Source organism: Cyprinus carpio, chromosome B24 (genome assembly GCF_018340385.1).
Source record: "Cyprinus carpio isolate SPL01 chromosome B24, ASM1834038v1, whole genome shotgun sequence".
In the NCBI taxonomy this organism is placed as follows: Eukaryota; Metazoa; Chordata; class Actinopteri; order Cypriniformes; family Cyprinidae; genus Cyprinus; species Cyprinus carpio.
The window spans coordinates 8,470,207-8,489,501 of record NC_056620.1 but is presented as its reverse complement, the minus strand read 5'-3'; the positions used below and the strand labels follow the sequence as shown (position 1 = coordinate 8,489,501).

Here is a 19,295-nt window from a genome sequence, read left to right as displayed (position 1 = left end):
ACTCAAGTTCTACACAAGTTATCTTCTTCTATGGTTAATTTTCATGTCAATAACTGGTAGAACAACAGTTTGAAGAGAAATTTGCTCACATTTGCCAATATGCTAGCTAGCAACCTGAATATTAACACTACTTGTTATGCAAGAGCTGAACACTTGCAAGCAGTTGGGCATGTATTTGAGACTGCGTTTGTGTACTTGAACAGATTGTTGTTGGACCTCTCTTCATTCTTTTCTAAGGTCTCCACAGCTAAAAGGACATACTCTCACAACAAAATTAACAATTCGCCTAACTCTCGCTTGCTCTTTAAAACATTTTCCTCCCTCCTTTGTCACCCCCCCCTCCTTCATAAACTCTAACAGCTGACAACTTCTTCCACATTCTTCATTAATAAAATTACAAACCTCAGTGCACAATTCTCCATACCACAAACTGTCAAACACATCTTACCAGCAAACATACACTCATTTACATCCTTCTCTCCACTCTCTGAGGCAGAAGTCTCTAAACTCATCCTTTCCAATCATCTTACTACTTGTCCGTTTGATCCTATTCCATCTCATCTCCTTCAAGCCATTTCTCCTGCCGTTGTACCTGCACTCACTCACTTAACACATCCCTTCACACCGATGTTTTTCCCTCAACATTTAAACAGGCTTGTATAACCGCATTTCTTAAGAAACCCACTTTTAACCCAACACTTTTAGAGAACTACAGACCTTTTCCCTTCTACCTTTCATTGCAAAAACACTTGAACGAGCTGTGTTCAACAAACTCACCGCTTTTCTCACACAGAAAAACCTCCTGGACAGCAACCAATCTGGAAAAATTCAGAAGTGGACACTCGACTGAGACTGCCTTGCTCTCAGTTGTTGAAGCCCTAAGACTGGCAAAAGCAGCTTCCAAATCTTCTATACTTATCTTGCTGGATCTCTCCGTTGCTTTTGATACGGTGAACCACCAGATCCTCCTGTCTACCTTATTAAAAAATGGCATCTCAGGAACTCTCAGATAGGTCCTTCAAGGTATCTTGGGAGAGGTGAGGTGTCCAAGTCGCAACATTTAGCTACTGGGGTGCCTCAGGGCTCAGTTCTTGGACCACTTCTCTGGTCTGCCATCACTAGGTTCTGTCATTCAGAAACATGGCTTAACTTATCTCTGCTATGCTGACAACACTCAACTCTACCTCTCATTACATCCTGATGATCAGACGATAGCTGCTCGCATCTCAGCATGTCTAACAGACATTTCTTGTTGGATGAAGGACCATCCCCTTTAACTCAACCTGGCTAAGACTGAATTGCTTGTGGTTTCAACAAACCCATCACTTCATCACATTTTCACCATCCAGTTAGGCTCATCAACCATAACTCCTTCAAAAACTGCTAGAAACCTTGGAGTTGTGATTGATTTCCCACTTATGAAGTCGTGAGTGCTTCATGTAAGTGCTGCGCTGCTGCAGTCTTAGGCCCACCCCAAATGCTCTCATTGGTTGAGACCCGTGATAACACCCATCCCAAGCCAGTGCTGATCAACATCCCACCCCTCCTGTGAACCATGGTTTGTCTGTATGTGTATTCAGAGCCAATGAGCAAAGGACTTTCATAATAATAAAAACTGTGTTAATGCTCAATAAAATAATTGTTGGCATTAATCAATTAATGCGTTAACGCAAAAATAACGTGTTAACTTGCCCGGCTCTAAAATATATATACATGGCTCGACGTTAACGCTTGTCCGCTTGTCCGGGACAAGTGGATTTTGTGAAGGGGCAAGTGAAAGAGAATTTTCCTTGCCCTACCGGACAAGTAACCTGATTAAAATTTTAATAACAAACAATAACTAGGGCAGGACGGAAACTTTGGCGAGAATGATTCTGATTTTATTACTTTCAGTGTAAACGGTGACTAATAACAGATAATTTATTGAAAGTATCAAGGTCGCGTCAATTGAGGCTCATGCAGCCTGTCTGACTTGCGGAGAAATCAAAACTATAAGCGCAACAGCACACACAAAGAAACAAACGTGAACAAAAAGAAGAAAAAAAGATAAATATTCTATATAAGTAATATCATGCAACCAAAAGTCATGTTTTCCCTACTTTCAGCATGATTGCAAATGTGATATTGATTTTATACAACTTTAGTTCAATAAACAAAGAATATTAACTGACTTACATTTTTGACACATTACTGATCGTTTTTGCTTCATTTTGCTAACGAAAATAATTCTAAGCTAAGCCACAGCAGAACAGTAGTGCATCTCAGAGCAACACACAACAGTCTAACGTTACTAAATGATTCAGCATTTTTGAACGAGTCAATGATTTAGTGAGCCATTCATAAAGACAGTCACTTGCTTCATTTATTGAATGAATCATCCGCTTGAACGATAAGTTTGAATCAATGATTCACTCATTAAGACAGTGACTTGCCACCACCTTCTGATGGTTTAATTTCATATTTAAAAGAATCATTGCATTTTCCCAACATTTCATATTTGTATGTCAAAAAAATAAAAAAAATGTATTAACATTATGTATTCATTTGCAGTCTTGAGTAAATGAATTTATGGAACCTCTTATCTTTATTAAACAGTCTAAGTAAATACATCTAACTGGCAGTTTCGATGCAGTTTCTGTTTCTTCTGCAGTGGAAAGATGGAGTTTGTTGACACTGATTTCATTTGAATAGTAACAACCATATACTGTCTTATTATTCTAACTTAATGTATTGATCAAATTTAAGAATTTTACATAAATGGTGACATATAATCAGGTTAGGAAAATATTGTCCTTCATAAAGTTAAAAAGGGTAACATCTGTTAGTTTAAGGCAAATATCACAAATATGCTGATTAAAGTAATATCTGATGGAGCACTGATGAGACTATTGCTTCAGAATAAATTACATGTTGAGCCCTGATATATATATATATATCTATATCTATATATATATATATATATATATATATATATATATATATATATATATATATATATATATATATATATATATATATACACATAATGGCCATGAATTTGCCCCCATGCTTCAAACTACACAAGCTTGATTTTTGCATATTGTCAGCAATTCAGAACGGGCACTACTGCATTAGCAAAAACTGTCTTCTGTGGTACATTTTTATGTCAGTGAAATTGTTTCCTTGTTTAGGTATATTGAGGTCATGTTTAAAATACAAAATTGTGAATAAAAAAAATTGTGAAAAAAAAAAAAAAAAAAAAAAATAAATAATAATAATAATAATAATAATAATAATAATATAATAATAATATAATAATAATATATATATATATATATATATATATATATATATATATATATATATATATATATATATATATATATATATATATGCCATTTGCTGGGCTTTGTAATATCTCACAATTGTCATAACTGTAACTTCACATTTCAAAGTTGTGACTTTCTATTTCAAAATGGTAATTTTGACTTTATATCTAATCATTACCTTGTATAAGTACATTAGATAAATTAAAAATGTTTCTGCAAATGAACATATGGGCGCACATATGGGTGGTGCTCACCACACCATGGTGATTCCCTGTACAATAAAACATGTGCAATTTTATATATAAATCTATGCCATTGCATGACTCTTTTCAGGCCACATATCAAATGTCAAGGACAATGGAAACCTCTAGACATAGAGCTCTGTGATCATTAGTCAAACATACACATTCACACAAATGCAAAGCATGTTTCTAGTTGCGCCAAATCCAAAAGGTGAAACAATGCAACATATACACACAATAGGGCTCTGATAGAATGAGGTTAGTGAACTGAATCAATGAAACACAGTAAAGCATTATGACACAACAGCAGGTGCTCAGAAAACAGTTTCCTGATGTACTTGGATGGAACTGTGGAGATGAAGGGAGGTGATGTTCCCCAAATGCCAGTGCAACTGGGATTCAGTGAGACAAAATGGGCAATTGAGATTACTGGAATGTGCAAGGAATTTCTGGTCTCATCTTGACCGAAAAAAAAAAAAGAGAAGAAAAATCAGAACGATAACTTTTACACTGCTGTTTTACACTGCTGGCTTTCACGCCAGTAAAACCTCACCTGAAATTAATCTGAACTGAAGAATAGGGAGGCAAAGAGAGCGAGCATTGCATCAAACAAACAAATAATGTACATTTACATTTTCACTTTTCAGTGCAGCTGTGAGTGTTTATGAGGCCAGATTAATAGTCAAACAAAGTACACCATTAATTCCTTCAGGAATAGAAATATTTATATGGTCAAGTATATATAAGCAAGGCTATATATATGTATATGTATAAGCAAGGCATAGCCTAACAATAGCACTGCTTCTTGGGATACCTGTCAGGATGTCGCAGTCACAGAACAGGTGTTGCTGAATTTTCTTTCTGAAATGCCACGAGTGAGGATAAGTTGAGCTAACAAAGTTGTTGATCTTGGCTAACATCATTCATGTTGAGGTAAATGTTAACACAGTGGAACAGAAGCAGGATAACATTCATTTAATGTGTGGGTAACGCTCCTCTGTGCCTGACAAAATTAAATACAGCAGCCTCACTCCTATCCCAGACTGATGGCTTAAACTCATTTGGAGCAGTCTGAGGGAAAAAGCTGCCAAATAAATCTTGCTCACTGAATTAGCCATTTCTCGGCTTTACCCCATTTTGCAAAAAATAAGCATTCTTGTGTGAACATATATTTTTAAAATAAATAAGTCATTCTATTCTATAAGTATACACTAAAATGATAAAAATGTGACATCAAAGACATTTATAATGTTACAAATCAATCAATCAATCAATCAATCAGTGGTTTCCACAAAAACTATTAAGCAACTATTTTCAACATTGATAATAACATATCAATATGTTAATAATAATAAGATACATTGACGACTGTTTTGTGATTTTTCATGGTTCATTATCTGAATTTGGACTGTTTGTCTTATACATGAATTGCTTAAGATCTTCTATTAAGTACACCTATACAGCGAGTGCTACTAGTGTGAACTTTTTAGACACCTGTATTTCTGTTATTGATGGACATATTGTTTCTTCTTTATATAGGAAAGACACAGAGAAAAATAGCTTACTTCATGCCACAAGTGCTCACCCAACATCCCTGAAACGTGGTCTGCCTTTCAGTCAGTTCACCAGATTGCATCGTATCTGCTCTGACAAAAATGACTTTGAGGTAAAAGCAAGACTTCTATATAGAGATTTTAACTCTAGGGGATATCCAACAATTGGCTTGATACAGCACTAAACAAAGTACGTGCCTCTGGTACACAATCGTCTAACTTGGTCTCCAAACAAAATGAGAACCGTTGCATTGTAAAACTGACCCATAGTCCTTTGACAGAGAAATTAGAAACATTGTTAATTCTCATTGGCATATAATTAAAAGTGACTATCAACTGAATGGACTTTTTCAAAATGTACCTCTTTGTGTCTTTTCTAGAAGCTCAAACCTTAGAGATAGGCTGGTCCATGTTGATATTGCCACGCCTCCTTCTGGTACTCTTTCTAATGCCCAGGGTAATTTTCCATGCAAAAGTTGCACTTCCTGTATACATTACCTTAAACTCCAATCTTTCACACATCCGCACACACATAAGATATATAAAATCAAGCAATTGATTACATGTAAATCTACTCACGTAGTGTACATTTTGATCTGCCCCTGCCCATTATTGTATGTAGGCAAAACTATCAGGGCTTTACGAACGAGAATTTTGGAACATTTGAGTGCAATCAGGAGATGTGATGCAACTTTGTCTGTTTCCCAACATTTTCAACTAGCTAAGCATGCAATTTCTGACCTGAAATTTCTGGGCATTGAAGGAGTTTTGCCTAAAAGAAGAGGTGGTGATGTAGATAAAAAAACTGCTACAGAGAGAATCTTTTTGGATTTTTGAACTTAACAGCCTTTTCCCGAAAGGGATGAATGAAGAGATAAACTATTCATGTTTTCTGTAAATGCTTTTATTCTTTTCTAGAGATGAATATTGTTAACTTTTCTATTAAAAAAATTTGTGATTTTACTTGTTCTCTGGGCCAGGGCTTAAGCCCCTCCCTTTGCACCTGTTACTTGTTTCCTGATTATCTATCGGGTATTAATTGACTGCATGTTTGTTGTTGATTCATTATGAGCATTGAGAATAGCTGGATGGCTGAAACGTCTGCTCTTGCTCTAATAAAATGACTGATTCTTTTTGTTAAAGACTTTGTCTAGTTTTTCAGAGTGCGAACCATCTACAGTCTCTTCAACATTGATAATTAAAAGAAAAGTTACTTGAAACTTCAGCTTTGACATCACAAGAATAAATTTGATTTTAATATATATATATATATTATATATATATATATATATATATATATATATATAATATATATATATATATATATATATAATAAAATAAAATATATAAAATATGTTATTTTAATTTCCACATTTGTGTAATACTTTTTCATAATATCACTGTTTTTACTGTATTTTTGGGTTAGGATTAGGAATGGTGTATTCCAGTGAATATACTTCTTCCCTGTCCCTAGTGATTAACTAAAATATTTAAACGCTTATGATGCTGATTCAAAACGACTACACCAGTGATTGACAGTCAAAGTATAGCGCGGTTTGAACGGCCCGTCCCCGCAGCTGAACTGGAAGTTTTTTGATTGAGACCTGTCTGTCATTATCTGAATCTCAGGGCTCCTAATAAAGAATTGCAAAATATAAATGAAACAGGGCAAAAGCAATGATTTTGCAATACATATTTTCCATGGCTTATCTCTTGTAGGTTTATGAATAAGAGGAAAATAATAACTAGAATAAAGAATATTTAGGAAATCTGCAGAAGGAGTATCAGATTTCCATTTTAAGAGATTTGTGTTAAAATCACCTAAAATATAACAGTATTTATGCTCATTGTTTATCAAATCAAGTAAATTGGCCAAGCTATCAATAAAATCTTGAATACTGGAATCAGGTAATCAAGATAAATAATGAATTAAATTATCATAATTCCTAGATAAACTTCTTATATTCAAATGAAAAGTAGAAAAAACATTTAAAGGCAAAGATCTACATAAATCATTAAACTTACTTTCAGTATAGAAACTAAAAAAATTTGAAGCATTCAATGATGACAATTTTTTTTAATCTGGGTCAACATCAAAATTATAAGAATCAACTTTAGAAAAATCAAAAGGCTTAAAAGTCTCAGCTTCAGAAACAAATTTGTTGGAATCAATAATGTATAAGGTAATGTACAATAGATGAGTACCTGATAGTAAGACTATTGATGCAAACTTTGAACACTTGCCTTCCTTTGTTTTGGTGGATTTTGGAGAGGTTGATGAACAATAAGTTTGTCATATTTCAGATATGCAATGTCACCTCTTCCTCAGGCCACCTTCATTGCTGGAAGTACTTCTCTCCTTCTTTGTCGAATGGCTTCAGGCAAGTTCTCTTTAATAAAAATGCCAGAGCCCTCCAAGTTCTTTGCTTTATTCAAGACTGCAAGTTTATCCTTCAACCGCAGAAATCTGACAACAATAGGTCGGGGCTTCTCTGATGATACCACTGACTTTCCAACTCTATGAGCCCAATCCAATTCTATTTTCCGATGATCCAGCTGTTATTTTTTACTGAAGAGTTTTCTCACGTTTTCTTCAGTTTCAGACACCCTTTCTCTTACAGACTCCTTAATGCCTTCCACGACAATATTTTGGCGTCTTGATTGGCCTTCCAGATATTTTTTTTTTTTTTAGTCATTTCTAGACTCACCTTAAAATCATAAACTTGCTTTGACAGTTCATCAGTCCTTCTGTTTGAAGAGTCAACTATGATTTGTACACAAGTTTTGAAACTTCTTTCTTGTTGTTCAAGCAAGGTCCTGTAGAAGTCTTTTTGCTGTTCCAACAGTTCACGCACTTGCACCATGGTAACATATTCCTATTTGCTGTTGTTTGAAGCCTTTGGTGGCATGCTTTAATCAACAAGGCCTATTAGGCCCAGAAATCATAGATTAGACTCTTCTTAACACAATCTTCAAAAGAAAAATTATATTTTAGGTAGGATTCTTTAGATTCTTGTTTGATTGAAAAAGTGATTAGTGTAATCTGCTTAAAAATAGCCCCGAACTTAAAATTACTGGACAAAAAAAAAAAAAAATAGTTGATGACTAAAAATAACCATTATATGACTCTAGACATTGTGAAGACAGTGGCATAATACATTGACATAATACGTTGTTTAGCCATATAAAAACAGTAGTCATCATGATTAAAAAATACCAACCGCTGGCGCTTTTAGGTATACAGCGACCACTGGTGGTTTAAGTGTTAACCATACATAAAGTACATAAAATAAAATAGGCCTACAAGATAAAAATTAAATAAAATTATCCATCCCACAAATCTTGTAAGTCTGTGTATTTTATTGTTATTATTATTATTATTTTTGGTAATGTTTTTATATTCGTTGTTATGTATTTAATTTCTTTTCCCTTAATTTCGATCTCTTTCCTTAACATTCAGGGCTGCATTTCCCAAAAGCATCTTAAGCCTAAATTGATTGTAGAACTATTGTCATCATTTGGCTTACGATGCTTTTGGGAAACGCAGCCCTGAAGAGTTTTGTAAATAATAGCTTATACTGTAAATGCCCGACATGCCAATAAAGCTTTGATTATGCTATATGACAGGAATTTTTACTGGAAGTGCACTTTAGAGGATAAATTTAAACTCTATAAATATCCTAACCTATATGATAACTAGTTATAAATACTAGAATTAAAAATTAACAATTCGCTAGTTTCATTTATAAATGAAAACACCACTCATTTATCGTCACATAAGGCGTAAATGCAATAAATTCAAAACTTTTACAATTAATTGTCAGACGTTTACAGAATTTGCAAAATATATGGTAGCATATAGCATATTACACAGAACGTTAATTAGGTAAAGCAATACACAAACTGAAAGGGGAAATGAGCATAACAATTAATATAAAAATAATTAATATAATGTTATTATAATATTAATTACTATATACGGTGAACCCTTATAATAATGATGATAATAATAGCCTAATATACACATATTACATAAAAAGACACTATCAAGGGACTGTGGAAGAGTTTAAAAATATTTTATCAATCTCTGATAATCTCAGGTTGCTATGGTCACGCGGGTTTGTTTATGCATTAAACTCGTGGCCACGACATTATCATGTTCCCACAAATGAATAGGCTTGTTTGAGATGCGCCTTGCCTCGCCTGAAATGTAGGCGAGAGTAGGCGGCTGCAGTAAGGGGAGGGGATAAAAAAAGACCTTTGAAGTCGGACACTTCCTGAATCTCGCTGTTTTGTCGCCTGCAAACCTCAGCAATGGAGGAGATTGCGTTCGCGTTTTTTTATCGCAGACGAAGTGGATGTAATCGAAATACCACTGTTTTGTCATCATGTGCATAAATTCCTTTGTTCTGCTGAACACAAAGGAGGAAATTTAGAAGAATGTTTGCAAACAAGCAGGTTTCTGCCTTCACTAGGCGTGTTTTGTTTTTTGTTTAGTTCGCATGTAAATATAAATAAATAAATGGGTAATCTAATTCTTAGAATAAAAATAGAAAATGTATCAGTTGACATTCTCAGCAAATTAGCATGAAGCTGTGTCGTCAGTCAGTCCCATCATTCTTTTGAATAGCGCAGTCGGTGGAGAGCAACTGCGCTCGACTGCTCAATCCGACACAGCCGCCTTGCTGTCGCGAGAGTTCCCCTTCGAGGGAACCTCGAACTGCGTTGACCGATACTTTGGGGAAATGCCCCTCAGCGTAGCGCCTCTGAAGTATGAATGAAACTAAGCCAATCCTGATTGGTGTTGCATCATGACGTAATGTGTGACGGCATAAGCGGAAGCTACAAAAGGACGCCGGCACACAACAGAGATAGCTTTTTGTTCTTCAGCAAAGCGCTCTCTGTCTTTTGTCTGTCTTATTTGGTGTTGTATTGTCTCAGTCACAAGCATATATTATAAGCATGGCGAGCTCAAGCAGTTACACGAGGTGTGTGCATCCCTGCCCACGTTATATTACGGGTGGAGACACACATCGTATGTGTGTACACTGTTTGGGAGTGCAGCACGCGCAGGCAGCTCTCGAGGGGGCTGCTTGCGAGGATTGTGAGAGATTACCAATCCGTGTGCTGTGCTCCCGCCTGGCTATTTTCAACGAAGGCTATTTTCTTCATGGGGCTCGCAGATGGATTTGGCGGAGGATCCCAAGACTGCCGAGGCACGCTCTCGCGATTCATCCGCCAGTTCCGATGCTCTCGCGCGGAAGCCCGCCCTGCGGCTTCTTCCACACGAGTGGAGAGCCCGATGCTTGAGCTGTCTGCTTCCGAGGAAGTAGACGTGCTCAGCATTGAGGGCGGGGATTTTGGGGATGACTCGCCACCCCATGTCCCCGCATATGAGGAGCTTCTAGAGGTTGTCTCTCGTGCGGTGGCCCGTCTTAATATCAGTTGGCCACATGAGAGGCAGGAAACGCTTATTGAAAGCAAGTTGGACGAGCGTTTCCTGCAGCACAGAGAGCAACCTCATCGTTGGGGTTTACCGTTCTTTCCTGATTTACACAACGAGTTGTGTAAATCGTGGAACAAGCCGCACTCATCTCGCGTGTCCAACCCCCGTGTTCTAAACTATAGTGATATTTTGGGGGGGCGAGAGAATGGTTATCGAATGATACCTCAGGTGGAACAGCCGCTTGCCACCTATTTAGCCCCCGAGTCTGCATCATCCCTAAAAACCCCAGGGCTTATATGGCTGCGGGTCGGGCTGGTGCTAGTCTGCATACAATGGCGGTACTACAAGCATACCAGGCTGACCTTCTTAAGGATATTGATGAGGGCGAGGGCCCGACTCCGGAAGATATTGCAGAGTTGAGGAAGGCTGCAGATCTGTCTCTCCGAGTCACCAAGGAAACGGCCCGCGCTATCGACCGTTCCATGGCGACGATGGTGGTCTCGGAGAGACACTTATAGTGTAATAATCTGTCGGGCATCAGGGAGAAAGACAGGGCTTTCCTCCTCGATGCCCCGATTTCGCCTTCTGGCCTGTTCGGCGACACAGTTAACATCGTCGTCGACAGGTTTCAGGAGGCAAAGAAACAGTCAGCAGCCTTCAGACAATACCTCCCTCGCCGCTCGAAGCCTAAGAAGCCTGCCCCAAGCAGGCTGCCACAGCCATCCGCCAGCTCCTCCGCCTACAGACAGGCACAAAAAGAGAGTGTCGCTTCTAGAGCCCCCCCTCAAGCAGCCTGGGGGCATAGACCACGCTCTCAGCCGAGGCCTCAGCCTAAGCAGGGCGACCTGAGGGCCATCCTGCAGGCGAAGAAGGCTTCAACAGGGAGGTCCTAGCCAGCCTAGGTCCTCTGCGGGCGGCCCCACCCGTGGGGAGGCGATCGTGGTCGCCTCCTCTGCGGAGCCCGCAGGAAATCGATGTCGACTTCCCGCCGTCGAGTGCGCTTCGGGACGCATCGGTTTCCAGCGAACGCGCCCTGCACTGTCCGCCCCACAGGCTTGCGGCCAGGCAGCATTCGCGTCTGCACATCGACAATTGTTTTCGGTCGAACCCTGCCGGAGATCCGCTTCAGGGGGCCAAGAACGAATCCCGGCGGATTAATCTCAAACAAGCCTATTATCTCATGGCCATGACAAAACTAAACCAAAAAGACTCAAGCTTAATTTTTTTTAATCTTACAGCGACAGTAATTTCTTAATTTATGCCAGGAGTTATGTAAATGAAAAACGAAGTAGAGAGTGATATGAAACTTGAGTCGTAGAACTTTTTAATTATGTAAGTTATAGTTTATGAAGTTATTTTACATTAAAACTAGCAGTAACTCTGAACTGATGTAAACAAAGAACGCTTCACATCGATAGAAACAAACAACAGGTTAAGAGATTCTAAACAAACACTGTTAATACACATTTAGTTAAGCAAATGAAACAATCCACATTTTAATGTTATAAAAGTGTGCACATTGAGAGAAATAAACAGCAGATGTTAATGTCAACAACTTCTTTAACTGGAGCAAACGCTGCTAATACACATTTGTTAATAAAGTTAATAAAACGAAAACATGCATGTTTTAATGCTAGTGAATAAAAGGAAACGATCCACTCGCATGCCTCTGCTCATGACAGTACCTGGATCAGTGAGCTGCGTCTAGGGCCGATGACGTAACTTCCAGGCAGGCGTGTTGTACACGCCCCCGTCCCTTGACTCCACCCCCATGTCAAAACAGTGCCAGAAAGTGAGACGCGCAGAAACGTGAAGTGCAAAGGGAAAAACGGTATCGCAAGCTCAAACTTGACTGAAACGCAAAAGCAGCATTGCAAATAAATTAGTATATACAGCCATGGAAAATATGTATTGCAAAATCATTGCTTTTGTGCTGTTTCATTTATATTTTCACAATTCTTTATTTTTTTTTGAAAAACTTATTTTCTTCTTGCAATACTTCTTTTTCTTTCACAATTCTTTATTTTTCTTAATACTTTCATTTTGCAAAACTTAATTCTTTTGCATATATATATGTGGCATTATATTGACTCCATATATTTATTTATTTTGTACTTTTAGTGAAAAATAAATTTAGCGATGTTGAATACTTTAGTTTTATTTTACTCAAGTAAAAGTAAAAGTACAACAATTTAATTATAAATTTATAAAAATTAAAAAATTTACTCAAGTATTGTAACGAAAGTATTTGTAAATACTTTCCACCTCTACCCCAAAAGTTGATTTGAAACTAAATGAAAAACCTAAATGTGCTGAACAGTGCCAAACCTGATGCTACATATATGTTTTAGAAAATGGCCATTACTGAAAAATGACCTGAAAAAACTCATTACTAATAAATAGATGTTGCTGTGCATTTTATAAATGTTAACCAGTTATAACAGAGGGAATTTGAATAAAAGTGTTCAAGATACATGTACAAAATTTCCTGCCTCATGCATGTGTTAGTCAAACCTGTCCAGACTTCCCTGGCTTTATTCCTTTAAAGTCTGTTTTACCTTATGTGGTATTGCTGTGCGTTAATAACTCCGTAAGTAACAATATTTATTATCATTGTAGATGTGTTTCAGAGTGTGTCATAGCATAATTCAGTTTATTTTACCTCAGGAAAATTATTACTTTGGTATAAATACAATAGCTGAAATGCTCACGTATTTGACGAATCATTCGTTAATTTGCAATCAAAGATGCTTATATGTTTGTATAAGAGTGTTGCTTGTCATGTATGTTGATGTAAATATTTATTCAGTCTCTTATTGGCTTTTTAATAACTATTACAACGAGCACACAGGAGTGCTAGAACAGCGCGCATACACAGTGTAATTTGACACCGCTTGTAAGCAGCAGCAGCCCTGGTCTGTTTAAAGGGGTCATTTGATTATTTTGTGTATTTGGAGTAACAGAATATGTTGACATGCTTTAATGTTCAAAAAACAGTATTTTTCAAATACTATACATCATTGTAGGTCCTCTATGCCCCGCCTTTCTCAAATGCGTAGTTTTCTACAAAGTCCCTCCTTCCGAAAAGTGCAGTCTGCTCTGATTGGCCAACTGACCCAGTGCATTGTGATAGGGGGCGAACACCGCAAGCACTCATCGGAAATGTAACGTCCCTTTCCATAATCGCAGCGTACGCCGCCTGTTTACTGCTCAGATTTGTCAAAATGGCGCTAAGCTGATTTGGAAAGACACAGAGGAGAGGAATTGTTGAATAAAGTCGTTATTTTGGTTTTCTTCATGCACAAAAGTATTCTAGTCACTTCATAACATTACGATTGAATCACTGATGGCAGATGGACTATTCTGACGATGCTTTTCATACTTTCCTGGACCTTGACAGTGTTACTTACTTACTTACTTACTTACTTAGCCTCCCGGTTTTCATCCAAAATATCTTAAATTGTGTTCCGAAGATGAACGAAGCTTTTATGGGTTTGGAATGACATGGCGGTAAGTGATTAATGACAATTTTTTTCATTTTACAGTGGAGTATCCCTTTAACTTTGATAAAGAATAACTCTTCAGGTTTGAGTCTTTAGTCTTTGCAACTTTACAGATCTTCTTCATGCACCAAGAGCTTGTAACACTACAAAGAGAAAGGAAAATTTTAAATTGCATCATATGACCCCTTATGAAGCTGTATTTAGTGCTCATATGTGAAAATAAGCTCTTGTTTCGTTTTGTTTACTATTGCCTCAGACAATTATATAGTTCTATTTAGAGTTCTTATAGTGTATATAGTTTTATTGTTGTATCTGTCATTTCATATTATCACATGTATATTTATCATCTTTATTGTTCACTCTGGAGTAGCTGCAGTTCTTTCTAACTGAAGAATTAGGCCAGCTGAGTTCCAACCATACAACTGCACACAGAATATCCCACAGTACAAAAGCCAAAATGGCTAAATTAAATGGCTAAACTAAATTACTGTGTAAAAAATGTTCTTGGTGCCAGAAACCAAACATTATAAGTGGACTGCCAAGGGGGAAATAAAATGATAAAAAAAGACCTTTAAGGAAAGTTTCTCAAAGTCGAAGGGGATTTTCATATGCCAACAAGCTTTTAGGGACATCAGGTATAGAATTCACTCAGCTGCAATGGCTGACCCATAACTAAAAATACCCTTGCTGAAAACGAACAAAAGGAAAAGAGAGGGACCCATTCACTTTAACCCTCCTGGGCTATTTCCTCCCATCCTTTTAACTGAGACGAGAGAAAAGAGACTAAACAGGCAATATAAGCTCTTGGTGACACTCCAATGTACAGGCTGCTTCAAAACCCAGCGCTATAACCCAGAATCTACGACAGCACCACAATCACAGAAATATACACATGCAGGCAGATGAAGTACCAGTGCCTTAGATCTTCAAATAAAATAATTGCAGGGAGTGTGTCCAATCTAGATCAGAGAAGGTCATTAGATCATAGTAGCGCCTCTGCTAAAACCGTGCCCTTGGGAAAAGGACAGAGAGGATCATATCTAATGTGTGTTCTGTTGATTATATAACCATATCTGCTGGATGACCTTAGACATGATTATTGGCAGCAGAATAATGAACTTCTGGATTATATGCACCAAAACGTCAAATGTATCCATTTGGCAGATGTTTCTATTCAAAGCAACTTAGCATTCAAGATATTTATACAGGAAATAAAAATAAAGGTTTCAAAAATAAATTCAAATAATCTAAAGAACCTTATTCCACAATAAAGAACCTTTTCTGAAATGGTAAGGCTGGTTGGATGTTAAAAGTTCTTCAAGGGAATTTCAGATGCCAGTAAAGACCCTTTGTTTTTTGAGTGTACAGGAAGTGTGAACACACATAGAAGAACTTTACCTCATTAACATCAATCAAACACAATCACAGAGATGTTATATGTGTCACATGCTCACAATAGTACATGGCTGGTGCTAAAATGTGCACTGAAAAATGACAATTAGCCATAAAACTTACAGCTGCAGCTTGCCAACACAATATGACAAACACACATGATTTTCAAGACCCATTAAAACTGTGAATATGACCAAGTAAAATATTAGTTTAATGCAATAATATATTGATTGCTAGGTTTTTGTAATAATAAATGATATATGTACTACCATTCAAAAGTTTGGGGTCAGTAATATTTTTTTAATGCTTTTGATAGAAGTCTCTTATACTGACATCTGCATTAATTTGACCAAAAACACAGTAATATAATGAAATATTATTACTTACATTTTTTTTTCTTAAATTCTAAATATAATAAATGATTACTTAATATTAACTTAAAATAACTTTTTTCCTATTTAAATGCATTTTAAAAAGTCATTTATTAATGTGATGGCAAGGCTGAAATGCAGCCGATTTGGTGCTCAAGAATAATGTCTTATTATTATCAAGAAAATGATATGTTTTTTTTTTTTTTTTTTAAATGTGCTGCCTAATGTATTTGGTATTTGCGGATATAGATTTTTTTGGATATTAGATTTTTCTTGGGATAGTTTTTCAGGATTCTTGTGACTGAGTTTGTGACTACTTCCATCATATTATATATACTATATATATATACACTATATGGTACTTCCTGGAAGTCTCAAACTCAGTCACACTTGCACTCATGTTAGCAGTGTATATGAGGTAAAAGCCTTCAGGAGAGGGTCAAGTAAGGAGACGTATAATTCAATTTTGACTGAACACATCTTCCCAGGCGGCTTCCTCTCTGTCAACTCAGATTACAGAACATTTAAAAGCTGCTCTGCTCTCTTCAATTACCGTCATCCTCATCCATAGGATACTTTATGACTGCCCCGTGTTCCTGTGTGTGTATGAATGGACATTAAAAGCATCTGTAAATCTGTATTGCAGTAAAAATGTTCTGTATCATTTTAAAGAAGAATTATTCTGAATATTATGTATTAAACTTACATTATATTCTGAATATAATGTGTGTGAGTGGTGCCACCACAATGCTAGTGCATTCTAGATTCATACTGGCCCAAGTCACAGAAACCCACCAAAAGAATCTGTGATATTAATGTCTGTAGATATGGTCCTGTTTCAGCCCATTAATCATTCAGCAATCAAAATTATTAGTCTGATTAATCATATAATTTTAAATAATATTAATGTCCGCATGTCCAGTAGTGCAGAACTTTTAAAGCAAGACATTTAGTGCAAGACATTTATCTCAAACAAATGCTGTTGAACAAATATTTTGAACTTTATATTCCTTAGACAGATTTTTCCATTTTAAATATGACATTGAATTGAAATGCAAAATCTGGTGGTTTTAATTTCACAGATGGATGCAGGTTATGCTGAGAGAGACTTTTCATTACACAAAGTTTTCTAGATGTTTCTTCTTCGGCTCTGGCTTTACACAGCTTTCTTGTATCTTTCTTATACACCCACCCACAGATTGGAAGATTGGAGCAGACCTCAACCTATTATGCTTGTCAGGCCCCATCTGCACATGCACACAACATTATTTCACCATCTGTGTGTTGCGCCATCCAAACGCTCACGTCTGTGTTGCTGTCTGGAGCTTACAAGATGCAGTGATACTTAATGACAGTGTAAAGAGACAAATCTCACTTCAACTTTATAATGGCATAAACATAAACTTGCACAAACATGAAAATACACATTTTTATGTTTAAAAGGGAACATACACTGTTGTGATGTCTTACTGAATGTGTTAAGTGTAAGTGTGAGTGGAGATGTGTGACTGTAACATCTGAGTCAGCATCTCTCTCTCTTTCATACAAACACACGCACACTTGCACATGATGCACCTACCTAAAAGAATGTTCAAGGTTAATGAAATATTGACATTACCTGTAACATATTACTACAGAAAATAATTTCGACTTTTACCCATATGAGGAATGACACACACACACACACACACACACACACACACGTATTACATCTACTGGAATTACTGTACCTACTGTATGTAACAAAAAAGTAGTTTTTAATGAAAGAATATAATCACGTCAGCAAAAACACCTCTATAATATGTAATACTATCTATAATATTTTGCCCAATAGACATCCAGTGTAATTGTATAAATGTAAATATACATTTGTGCATTTTTTTTTTTAAAGAAAGGGACAATGATATCTATGCAAATGTCACATATCACTGACCAACCCAGTATAAATGCCATTATATGCTCTTTACAGAAGCAATTAAAATGCTTTCCTTATTATGCATAGATGATCATTACATCAAAAAAACAAACAAACAAACAAAAAACTTAATTTAGATGGTGATTCTCAGCTCTCTCAAAAGGCCATCTGACTACATAACCGCATACATTTTAAGTAACGCATAATTTCATTCCTTGTTGCCATAACCAGTTTTGTGAGTGGAAAGCCGGGGTACGTCTCTTGAAATATTGCTAAGCAAGAGACATAGGAAATCATTATTTGCTGTTACCATGAAATACATGTGGATATCTGGTAATATGCAATCTGTGAGTCAGATTTTTCATACAGCAAATATTTCATGGAAAGAACATAAAAGGAAACTAGCTGAGAATTAATCCTGGTGGAGAATCCACGCCTCAGGCACAGAGTGTACGTGAGAGAAAAAAAGATATGAAGACAGGGAGACAGCAAATAAGACAGTATGAGCGAAAAACAGCAAAGGGATGATGGGATGTATTTTCCTGATTGATTCATATTGTGCTGCACACCACTGATTCACACTGCTGTACATTTTAAAGAGACAGTTACCCAAAATAAGAGTTATTCAAATTATTCTTTACTCACACTTGTATTGTTACAGGTCCAATAAAAAGGAGAAATTCACAGAAAGAATCACAGTTCAGGTTTGGAATGACATGAGGGTAAGTAAATAATGACAGAATTATATATTTTATTTCAATCCACATGCATTTAGACCACATAACCAACTAAATCTATAAATAATCAACATATGCTGTAGAAATTCTCACCGTCTCTCTCGCTAGTCCAACCTCTACTTATTCTTCCTGCTCTCTCCTATCTTTCCAGTCTTGCTTTGTGAAAAACGCTAACACACAGTCACACACACCATCACATCTCCAATGGGCTGGGTACATATTCAGCAGTCGTAAAAGCCAGCATTTAGTAAATCAAACAGGGCTGAAAAAGGGTTATCACCGCTCAAGCATGAATAAATATCTGGGTAAGATGTTAACCAGGCTGTTGGCAAATATGCCACTGAAAGTGACAAAAACGCAACAGATATTTAAAATGCTGATGCAAAAAATGCTAGTAATAATAATAATAATAATAATAATAATAATAATAATAATAATAATGTTGAAAAGTAAAAATAATGCTAGCTTAGTTTGAAAAACAAAACTGTTAACCTGTTAATAATCAGTCACACTTTATTTTATGACATGGACCACTATTGCCATAAAAATACACAAATAGCTTTCATTCACTCCGGAACACCCTCTTGGGTCAGGGGAACTCCTCAAGATGTTCAAGTTGATGAGGAAGATGATTTAACAACCTCTTTTATTTTATTCCTTAAGTACCCCAACAGTTCCATCAATAATGCTCTAGCACATATTCTTAAACACGAAACCAGAAAATTGTGCCTAATACCTATTATATTTAAACCATTTAGCATTATATTTTAAGAGCCATTTATAAATAATCAAGCAATACTGTATGTCTAAAACAAAATCACGCTATAA

At 36.5% G+C, this 19,295-nt stretch overlaps 1 protein-coding gene across 1 annotated transcript in view; it reads right to left on the bottom strand.

Moving 5' to 3' along the window:
* myripb (myosin VIIA and Rab interacting protein b) overlaps window positions 1-19,295 on the bottom strand; it is a 264,368-nt gene that overhangs the window by 76,684 nt on the left and 168,389 nt on the right.